Below are 10778 nucleotides of genomic sequence, written 5' to 3'. Positions count from 1 at the left end.
GAAGCAGATAGCAGTTTTGGTGAGAGGCACAGAAGGGGATAATTATTATCAATAGCAGTTTCTACTTATTGAGCACCTACTGTATGCTAAGCACTGTGCTAAGTGCTTCCCATGCATTATCTCATTTAATCCTCATGACCACCAGTGAGGTAGGTATTGTTTTCACTGCTGTCTTACAGTTAAGGAAACCGAGACTCAGAGACATAAAGTGATTTGTCCCCTCATCAGAGCTGGGAGTCTGTCCCAGGTCTGACTTTAGAGTTCAGGCCACATTCCATTGCTTCTCAAAGGAGCTGCTGTCGGTAGGAAACTTCAATATCATATAAATGTCAGTTCTTACCAAATCTTTAATTGTGACACACTTCCAAACAAAATCCTAACAGGGTTTTTTGTAGAAGTTGATACGCGGATTCTAATACACATAAGGGAGAACAAAAGACCAGCAATAGCCAAGATAACTTTGAAGAGCAAGATGGGAGACTCACTCTACCAGATACTAAGACTTACATTAAAGTAAGATCATGTGGTGGTGTTGCAACAATAGACAAGCAAACCAATGGAATAAAAGAGCAGGGAAATCAGTCTGGATGCGTAATAACAGGTAGCATCACAAATTGATCAGTGGGAAAAGGATGGATTTTTCCATAAGGGGGCAGGGACAACTGGTTAACCACATGGAAAAAACATAAAATCAGGTCCAGTGGAAACATCTCTTCCCGCACATAAAAACTCGAGACTCCCGTAGCAAGACATCTGTTCATTTCAGCCTGGAATTTTGTTGCAAACAGACCCACGGATCACTAGAGTTTAGAGGACTCTTGCGATATTAAGCCCAAGTCCCTCACTGCGCTGAGGGGGATGTAGAAGCACTGAGAGTGGTGGGGGTCTTCCCCAAGACTACACAGCAAGTCAGTAATAGAGCCAGGTCTAGAGCCTAGATCCCCCACTCTTTCCGTGCATCCTGGCCAGCACTCCTGCTCTATTGTGACCCCTTAGCTCTATTCAGGGCTAGAAGAAAGTGGGAGGCGGAAGGAGCAGATGCCAGATGGGGGCGGGGTCAGGGAGAAGGATCAGTGCCTCTTTGGAGCTAGGTTGTAGGAAGGACAAGCCCATCACCTCCAGTTTTCTGAATTAGTCCTTTTACAAAGACCAAGGTTGCAATGACAGGGCATCAGGTGATGCGCCTATTTCTGCCCATTGCCCAGGAGGAAGAGGAAGGTTTTCAAGGGATCCAGCTCAGTGTAGCTGATTTGGGCCTTTTTCTCTAGAGAGAGTGGCTGGCTTGGACATGAGAATGAAGCAATGTCTTTGTGAGGCAGTGCAGCGTGGTAGGGAAGACATTGGGCTCTGGGATCTGATGGATCTGATTTCAAATCCAGTGCCACCACTTCCTGGCTGTGTGACCTTGAACAGATGCCTTCACCTGTCTGAGCCTCAGTTTCTTCATCTGATAAATAGAAATAATTTTCCTTACTTCAGGGTGGATGTGAGGATTCAGTGCACCAACACTTGCACATTGGAACAGCACCTTACTCAGACAAGGTGAAAAACCAAAGGTTGTCAAAATTATCTTTGACTGCTATTGCACTAAATGAAGCACTTGGCTTTTGATGAGGGGTCACGTTGTAAAAAAAAAATTGTGTATCTTTAAATATTAGAATCATATTCAATGCAGTAGGAAACACATCAAAAAAGCCATCGAGAAATCAAAGATCAAATGTGATAATAGATTTCCATCTTTTTCTGACTCTGTCTCTGTAATAATTCTTGAGTGGAATGAGACATAGTTGCCTGAATTAGTTAAACTCGCTCTCCCTGGCATGCATCAGCTGAGATCTATTAGCACAGAGCTGGCACATAAGTGAATGCGCGCCAGTAATAATGTAGTTGGTGTTTTGTTTTTTGTTTTTGTTTTTGGCTGCGTTGGGTCTTTGTTGCTGTACGCAGGCTGTCTCTAATTGCAGTGAATGGGGGCTACTCTTCATTGCGGCACACGGGCTTCTCATTGCAGTGGCTTCTCTTGTGGAGCACGGGCTCTAGACGCACAGGCTTCAGCAGTTGTGGCACGTGGGTTCAGTAGTTGTGGCTCGCAGGCTCTAGAGCGCAGGCTCAGTAGTTGTGGCTCACAGGCTTAGTTGCTCCACATCATGTGGGATCTTCCCAGACCAGGGCTCAAACCCGTATCCCCTGCATTGGCAGGTGGTTTCTTAACCTCTGCGTCACCAGGGAAGTCCCATGTAGTTGGTGTTGATATCATTTTTTTTTAATCTTCCAATAAGGATATTTGATAAAGTGAGAACATCTGAGAAGAACTCTGGATTGGTGGAGGGAATGGGTATATAGGTTTCTTTTTGTTTGTTTTACAGGCATTATGACAACCTGGGGTCAGCTACAACATCTTCCACTAAAGACTCTGGAACTGTGGGAACTATAGAGTGTTCCTCCACAATTTCATCTCCATCCAACAATGGGAGAGACAATGGCCCTGCAGTTCCACCTAACACCTCACCAACAACTGGCAGGACAGAACCGTCTGAGTCCCAGCAGCATACACATCAGCTGCTCCTCCAGTTTCACTACCAGCCAGCAGCTCTGCTGAGTCCACTGAGCAGACAACCCCAGCACATGAGACTCAAGAGGAGAGATTAAATACAGTTATCACCACAACCTCTGAGGGCACAATGCTGCCAAATTCCATGGTGACTTCTACATTGAAGGACCAGGGAGGGACAACCAGAAGCACAGCCTCATCCAGCATGGCCACCTCAGCAAACCCCTCAAAACAGAACCAGTTGCTCCAGCTGCATCCCCATTCGCATCAAGCTCTGGAGCCAATGGATTGGAGTCACCAGTGGTCGCTGACTCTCCAAAGGTCAGCCACGATCACAGCTCCAACGGCCTTAAGCACACCAGGCAATGACGTCACATCATCGGGGTCCATGAGAACCACTGTCTCTGAGAAGTCAGCTACAACGCTATCCCCCGCAACATTGGACGAAATCCCTGATGTGAAAGAATCTTTACCTGTGACAAGCAGTGCAGTTATACTGCTTCGCTAACCATGACCACCTGGGGACAGACATGCCTGGCACTCAGGCAGGGGTAACTACCGCTGCACCCCCAACCCCAATAACAGCCCCCACGATGAGCATGCTGTCCAGAAGACATCACAACACCATCACACAAGCACCTTCCCATCCAGTGGAATCAGCCCCCAGTGCTGGCACTGCAATGGCCCAGTCACCTGAGACAACAGCTGCTCATTCAACAACCCTTATTCCCAGCTCCTCGGGGATGACAAAATCTGCTGCCAGCACTGGAGCCAGTCAAGCCTCCCCTAAACACACCAAGAACAGTAGTCCTGGAGCAGGAGTCTGTACTTCAGATGAATACCCGGCGGACAGGAGAGTTTGTATGTGCAATAACAGCTACTATGCCCACTCAGTTAAGTCTGAGGAACTCATGTCAGTACGGCGAAGAACTCTTCACAACTCTCTTCACATCTGAAGGCCCAGATGAACACATGTCCAAAGGGTGTGTGAGGGCCAGTGAGGTTTGGTCAGACATTGACATCTAAAGAGTCCATCTGGGCAGAGGTGATTTCTAGTGAGAGGAAAGGTAGCTGAGCATGTGAATTTGTCTTAGTCAATTCAGGCTGCTATAACAAAATACCATGCACTGGGTGGCTTATGAACAGCAGAAACATTTCTCACATTTCTGGAGGCTGGAAGTTCAAGATCAAGGCACCGGTAGGTTTGCTATTAGGTGAGGGCCCACGTCCTGGTTCATAGAGAGCTGTCCTCTTGCTGTGTCCTCACATGATGGAAGGGCCAAGGGAGCTCTCTGGGGTCTCTTTTATAAGGGCACTAATCCCATTCATAAGGGCTCCACCCTCATGACCTAATCACCTCCCAAAGGCCCCACCTCCTAATACTGTCACATTGGACATTAGGATTTAACATATGGATTTGGGGTGGGGGTGTGCGCAAATATTCAGTATATAGCAGAGGTAGAATGGACAATTCATCAACCCCCAGCCCCCAGGATTCTAATTACTGACTAGAGATTAAGCCTTCCTGGGGGGAGTAGATGATGATCCACCAAAGAAAAAGGCTGTAGCCCCAACACAGGCCTGGAGGGCTAGACAGGGAAACGGAGGCAAAAATCTTGCTGAGGCAAGACCAGTGTGGCTGGGTTCACAGGGTCTCCCTGTGTTAGTAGCAGTACAACTAACTCCCAGGCTCACCCTCTGGCAGGGCAGAAGCTGGGTCCTGGGAACCAAAAAAGATGATGGTGTCCCCCAAACATATGCCTCCTACAGTTGAAATAAATCTAACTCCCCAAAAATTTCAAGTTAGCAAAATTCTGATTTTCCTAAAATGACTAGCCTGTTTTTTTTTTTTTTTCTTCCTTTGGCTGTGTTGGGTCTTTGTTGCTGCATGGGCTTTCTCTAGTTGCAGCAAGCGGGGGCTACTCTTCGTTGCTGTGTGCAGGCTTCTCAATGCAGTAGCTTCTCTTGTTGCGGAGCACAGGCTTCACTACTTGTGGCTGGTGGGCTCTAGAGCACAGGCTCAGTAGTTGCGGCGCATGGGCTTAGTTGCTCTGTGGCATGTGGGATCTTCCTGGACCAGGGATCGAACCTGTCTCCCCCGCGTTGGCAGGCGGATTCTTAACCACTGCACCACTAGGGAAGTCCTACCCTGCTTTTTAAAATATCAAATTTCTTCAAAAAATATTTCCTTGGCATTCCTGCTTTGGTCTATTGGATAATCCAGCCTTAGGATGAAGCTCCTATTACATTTAAAACAAGGCAGTGCTTAACTTATGGGCCAGTATTTTCCAAAATGTATTTTGTGGGACACCAATGCTATGGGATTTCAATAGACATTACACTAAAATAAAAGGGTTGTATTGTCAACTATATTTTGGAAATACTGGATTAAACAAAACTGTTTTTTGACTGCAGGACTTTTCAGAGCCTTTAATATTTAGTATTCCACTGTTCACTGTGACTCCTTTCAAAGTCAGATTTTTAAAACAGATTATGGCATGCATTTTCCAAGAGTGTCCCCAGAAACCTCATTCTTAGGAACATTTAAGCAGTACCTTGGAATATACCCTGTTGCCAACGAGGGAGTTCAGATGAAGTTGAGCAGGCTGGGCAAGGTAGAAGTGACCAGGATGACAAGTCTGACCCAGGGGGGCTTTAGTCAAACTCTGGCTCATTAGAGGTTTGTCCCCATCTCAACAAACTCTCCTGGGGAGACCAGGGTTATGTACCCACTTGTACAATGCAACATGTGTCCCTCCACAGAATATAGGAAGTATATCATTGTGTTTTCACACATTGAGAATGAGACACCTTTTCTTTTCGTGTTAACTTTCTTCCCTGTGAGTAAGAACATGGACTCTGCAAGATACACTGTCTGGGTTTGAATCATGACTCATTTTCTTCTGCTGGAGATAATATGATCACATTAACTTCCGGGCATCAGTTTTTGAGTGTTAGCTATTACTGATATTATTATTTGGCATTCCATATCATAATATACTATTGATTGCAATAGCAGAAAGTTATGTGACTGACTTATACTGCTCCCCTTCCACCAACTCAGGTTGGTACAAAACATCGGCTCTTTTTTTTTTGGGTGGGGAAACTTCCCCCACCAGGGATTGAACCCGGGCCACAGCAGTGAAAGCCTGGAATCCTAACCACTAGGCCACCAGGGAACTCCCAAAGCACCTGCTCTTATATTGCAGCCCATCCCTCTGACCAAACATGCCTTCCAAGATAGAATCAGTGAGCTTTTAAAAAAAAGGAAAGGAAAACAAAATCTTTAAATTCAAAGTAATAAAACAAGTCCAGAAATATTTAGTATTTCCATAACATTTTACTTTTTAATGACTAACTATAAGCAGTTCATCCCAAATTCAACAGCAAGTGTGGAAAGAGCAGACATAGAAAGAGGGAAGGGTTAAATATTGATATTAGCTTCTCCTTCATCACCCGAAACCACTGGTGCCTGACATGTATCAGGGCACCATGTGGTGCCAGGGGCAGAAAATCAACACTAACTGGCCTGAGGAAAATTAATTAATTATAAAAATTGAAAACATTAAACAAAATAAAACAAAATTTGTTGCCTCATGAAACTAAGAAATCCTAAAAAGGACTTGAAGACTCTCCCTCATGGCTCTCAAAGGCACTCCCTCTCTCTCCTCCCTCAGTAATGTCTCTTTGGGAGTTCAGGCTTTTATAAGACAGAAAGAGCCATTGATTTCAGACAGTTTAGGTCCCTCAAAAACCCCTAAGGCCCAGGTTACCTGCTGGAATGAGAAGGAAATCAAAGAACAAAACAAATTAATATCTCCAAAAATAATCTGCCAGGCAAGTAACAGAAACCAGCGGGGCTGGAGAAGGGGAAACAGGAGAACTTATTACAAGGGCATCTCATGGAGCCCAAGGGTAGCCTCCAACCAGGGTCTCCAGGGACTTGGAACCATGCATGTGGTGGAACCCAGGGCGTTGCCTCTCTCTTCTCTCAATCTTGCTTCTCCCCTTCTGCACCTGTACCTGCTTTGTTCCCTTCTCCACACACTGGCTTGTCCTGCCTCTCAGCCCACGTGGCAGAAAAGGGCTGCCTCACAACTCTCAAGCTTTATACCGCCTCCTTTCAGGCTCAGTTCCTGGGAAAGTGGTTCTGAGTGGATCAGCTAAGTCCAGGAATCAGGGTCCCCCAGTGCAGTCATGGCAGAGGGGTCTCACCTCCCGCTGGGGAGAGTCTTCGTTTAAGCAAGTTGTTATGGGTTGGGCTAATATCCCCACAGTGTTTCCTCCACCCAGATTAGAATGCGTACCCTTGCCCATGGCGTCATCCCAGGAGCCTCAGGAGGCCTCTGCCCTGGCTCTTGTCCTCCTGCAGAACTATCCAGGGTGTTGGTGGCCCTGCGCTGCCAGCTGCAGGAAATTGAGGTGGTCCTGAGCAGCTGCTTCCTGAAGACTCGCCACTGGATCCTGGAAGAAGGTGCCTTTTCAGGATGCTCCAGTGTCAGTAAGACAGAGGAGGGTCTTAGTGTCCAGGTCTTCACAATGGAGAAGAAGGAGGGTACCTGTGGACTCCGCCTTTCTGTGAGCAATCTGGGAGGGGCCCTCTGATAGGAAGTTGGGCTGTATGTGTGTTTTGGGGGAGGGACTGGGAAATGAATGATTGGGCACCAGTTGTGACTTTATTTCCATTTAACCGAAGAATAATTATCTGGAATGGAGTCCAGTCTTGGCAGTCAGACCAGTCTTTTTGGGGAAGAGACCACGTTGTCCCCCATCAGATTGGGAATGCCTTTATAAATGGTGCCATGATTGATGGACTGGGAAATCGGTTTCCAAACTTGTCAGCCACAGAATCCTTTAAAATAATAACTACCGCAACCACAACCAATATTTATAAATTTCTTACCGTGTACCATGTGCTGTGGGTCAAATTCTTTTTTACGTGCACTATCTCACTAAATCTTCACAATAATCCTGTGAGGTTCCCATTTTACAGATGAGCAATCTAAGGCTCAGAGAAGTTGAAGGATTTTCCCAAGTCGCACAGCTAGTTATTAACAGAGCAGGTTTGTGCTCCTAACTGCTCACTGTGCTGTCACTTCCTTTCCTTGGAAGGGATCTTACATAAAAGCCAAATATAAAAATAAATATATAAAAGCAGGGCAGGTCTGATTGAATGGAGTGGGAGGAAGAGTGCCCTGCTGGGTCAGCTTCCCCCTAGCACATAGGTGGGCTTTAATGCCCCTTCAAAGAGGCTCTGGAGCTCCCCAGGCTCACTTTGAAAACTAGAGTTCATTCTAACGGCAGGGTGGGGTGGGTGATTTAGTTCCTCCAGTGTCTTGTTCTGCCACCCACAGAGTCATGGTTTCTCTTGCCTAAGTCATAGAACAGAATCGGTAGTTTCAACATGTAATAGCTAAGTCTTTGGCTCTGCCCCTAGAATTCTCTATCAGTGTTCTTTTTTTAATAAACTGCTTGATTTATAGCAATAAAACAAATCATTTTGATTCCTTTTTTAAAATCCTATGGAAACAATGAAATACCAAAAAGATATCTGAAACTTGGGATAAGGACCAGGACTTGGCAATTTTAACAAGCCCCACAGTGATTCTTTTATTTTTTTCCAAGAGATTCTAAAATGCACATTGAAATTTGAGAACCACTGGCATGGAGTTTAAGAACATGGGCTCTGGGATCAGAGAGATGTTGAATTCTGGCTTTGTTAGTTGCTTTGGGCAAATCTTTTAACTTTCTAAGCCTCAGTTTACTGTTCGGGGAATTCCATGGCGGTCCAGTGGTTAGGACTCTGCGCTTTCACTGCTGAGGGCCCGGGTTCAATCCCTGGTCGGGGAACTAAGATCCCGCAAGCCGCATGGCACGGCCAAAAAAAAACAAACAAACTTAGTTTACTCTTCTGTAAAATGGGACTAATAACAGAACCCTCCTCAGAGAGTAGTGGTCAGGCCACAGTGCCTGGAATACAACCCACGCTCAGTAAACTTTAGTCATTACTCTTATTTAAATCAACAACTTGAAGCAAATGATGATGGAAGAAAGTGCTTCCCCTGGAGATCTGAGAGTAATGGCTACCTCCCTGTGTCTTCTAGACCAACAACAGCCATGCCCTTTATTCTCTGGAGGCGCAGCTTCTGCAGGTTCACCCTGACTATACCAATACTGGTTCCACAATGCTCAACTTCAGCTGCACGTACCCTCTGGTGGTAAATGTCAGCCAGACCCACCCCTACCCGGTGGTCTTTTTCCTGTGAGTTCTTTTCTGTCAGCTGCCTCTTGGGCTGGGCCCTGTGGAGGCTCTCGAGTTCCCACTGCTACCTATAATCCAGGCAAAAGGAGTCAACACCCTCAGGATGTTGCCCCGCCATGCCCACCCATCATAGGTACCTCTTAGATTGAGACTCGGAGTATTACTGGAAGAAAAAGATGTTCTGTGAAGTAATGCATTATGGGTTGTTTATGTAAATTACCTTGAGGTAGGATGGCTCAGATGGCTTCAAGGGTCCTGGGGTCTGGGGATCTGTGATGTGGCCCCTCACTTTTTAGGAGGTCCAGGAGGAAAGTTAGAAGTTTTGCTCCTTCCCTCCCCTAGTTCTCTATGGCTACCAGTGCTCAGTGACCTAGGGTGCAAGGCAGAATGCGAGTGATGCCCCTACCTCTAGGGTTTTGTGGTGAGGGTCTCATTCCCGTCCCTCTCCAGATATATCACTATCCGTATTATGGGCACTGGGAACACCATTGTCATCCTGGGCATCTTCACAGACCCTCAGCTCTCATCTCCACTTGAGAACAGACCAGTTTCCCTTGGCAAGCCTCTCTACATGGTCCTCAGAGCCACAAGTAGTGGCCCAGACAGATTTGCCCTGGTGGCCAATGAGGTCTTTACCAGCACCAGCATCTCCAGGACAGGTGCTGTTAAGGCCACCTACTACTTTGTGAAGGAGAGGTAAGTACCTGTTGGACTCTGGTAACCTCTTTTCAGTGCCACACTAGCTCTTGGACTGTAGCTTGTGCTGGATGGTTTTGTACCTATGAGCACAGATCCTGTCACTCTTCTCTGTATCACTGGTACATAGACAGTGGGAGAAAGTAAGTGCTGGGTGAATGTTTGTTGAAAAATATTCAAGTATTATTACCATTCCCATTTTTCAGATGAGTAAATTAAGGCGTTGGGAGATTAAGGTCTGTCCAACATTACAGCCAATTAATGACACTCATTCCTTGTATTCTTTCCTCAAACAATTACTGAGGACCTACAGTGATAAAAGTAAAAAAACAAAAACAAAACTAACATTTCAGGGTGCTATACACTATGTAATATATTTGACATTTACTCCATGCCTGACCCTGTTCAAATCACTTCACATATATTAACCCACTTAAGCCTCACAACACACTCTACGAGATAGGTATATTTTTGTTCCCATTTTATAGATAGAGAAACTTAGGCTCAGTTCACACAACTCGAAGTAGGAGATCTTGCTAAGTTCTGGGCCAAGTCCTTACCCTCAACAGCTCATGGTCTAGGGAAGGAGCTGTGCCTCCTGTCTTCTGGTTGTATTTCATTAATATTAACAAGTCTTCACAGAACACAGTGAATCATTCATTACCTCATTTATACCTGAAAACAACACTGTGAAGTATTATTTCCCCCACTTTAACGATGAGGGGATTAGAGAGGGTACAGAGTTTAATGACTAGACCAAGGACATAATGCTGGTCTACTCATGCTCCAGAGTCCTGGTTCCGAAATACCTCAAAAACAGTCCTAGCGTGCAATTCTTCCTTTGTCAGGAGGAAAGAGAACCTAGTGATTAAGGGTATGGGAGGGCACTGCAGCCAGGTTGCTACCTGAAGAAACTTGGACAACCTACTTAACTTCTCTGAGCCTCAGTTTCCTCATCTTTAAAAAATAAAAAGACCATCAAGGGGGGAAACTAGAATGGACTTATTGATGGTGAGTTTGATTCCTGGAATAAAGATCACAGGGTAAAAAAGACTAAATGGGCTTCAGGAAGCACAAGAGACAGAGTTCAGACGTGACTCCCTAATGCCCCCAGGAGGTAGCGTCTGTGTGGCTGGTAACTCAGTGGGAAGATAATTTGCTGTCCCTTAGGCTTTTGCATTGGATGTTTTCTCTTCCTGGAACCCTCAACTCCCTGATACCCATATGGCAAATTCTCATCTTCTTAGTCTTTGCTAAAATGGTACCATT

This window comes from Orcinus orca, chromosome 1, assembly GCF_937001465.1.
Source record: "Orcinus orca chromosome 1, mOrcOrc1.1, whole genome shotgun sequence".
NCBI lineage: Eukaryota > Metazoa > Chordata > Mammalia > Artiodactyla > Delphinidae > Orcinus > Orcinus orca.
Note: the sequence above shows the minus strand (reverse complement) of the source record.